Source organism: Sinocyclocheilus grahami, unplaced genomic scaffold (assembly GCF_001515645.1).
Source record: "Sinocyclocheilus grahami isolate Dianchi unplaced genomic scaffold, SAMN03320097.WGS_v1.1 scaffold1085.1, whole genome shotgun sequence".
In the NCBI taxonomy this organism is placed as follows: Eukaryota; Metazoa; Chordata; class Actinopteri; order Cypriniformes; family Cyprinidae; genus Sinocyclocheilus; species Sinocyclocheilus grahami.
The window spans coordinates 76,841-77,732 of NW_015506264.1; positions in this window are offsets into that span (position 1 = coordinate 76,841).

Below are 892 nucleotides of genomic sequence, written 5' to 3' on the forward strand. Positions count from 1 at the left end.
TCTAGACTCAATTTTGTTTAGTCTAGAGAGAAATCTAGAGCAGAGGTTCTTAAAAACAGGTCTCAGGTCTGATTCAGTCGCAGAACGCAGGGAAAAACATGCTAAATGTAAATAAAAACTAACCATATAATAATTCGTAGTTATGATATTAAAATAAATCCACTCAACACTTGTTCACTTAGTTATTTTGTTTGGGACGCACAGATTCATCCGTCACTTGATGAAATGAGTTTAGGCAAAAAACATTCTAATGTTTCATTTATTTATGGTCAGAAATGAAAGCCCTCTTTTTTTGGTTTGTGATGCTTATGTGAAGGGTTTCAATTCTACACCAGCGTTGTTACTGTTAACTAAAATGAAATCTAAAAGTATTAAAGTTTTAAGGTTAACATATTTATCAAATATAAATATTAGAAACTAACTTAATTTTTAAAATTTGAATTAAAAATGTTGTCTTGGCAACTAAATGAAATAAGCTGTAGTTGAAGTACTAAATCCTAAAACTAGAACTGAAATTAAAAATGTATTTAAGCTAAATAAAAATATATTAATTACTAATTAATTAGTTAATTACTTAAATTTAAGTTTATTAGAAATAAACCTAAATTTTAAAATTAGAAATAAAATTATTTCCTTGGCAACTAACTGAAATAATAAGCTTTAGTTGCAGTACTAAAATTACTAAAACTAGAAGTGAAATAAAAAATAAAGCTAAATAGAAGTATTAAAAAAATAACAAATGCACAACAAAATTATTAAAACTTAAATTTATTAGAACTAAACTTACATTTTAAAATTAGAAATAAAATTGTTGCTTTGGTAACTAACTGAAATAAATAAGCTTTAGTTAAAGGAACACGTCACTATTTTTGAAAATAGGCTCATTTTCCAG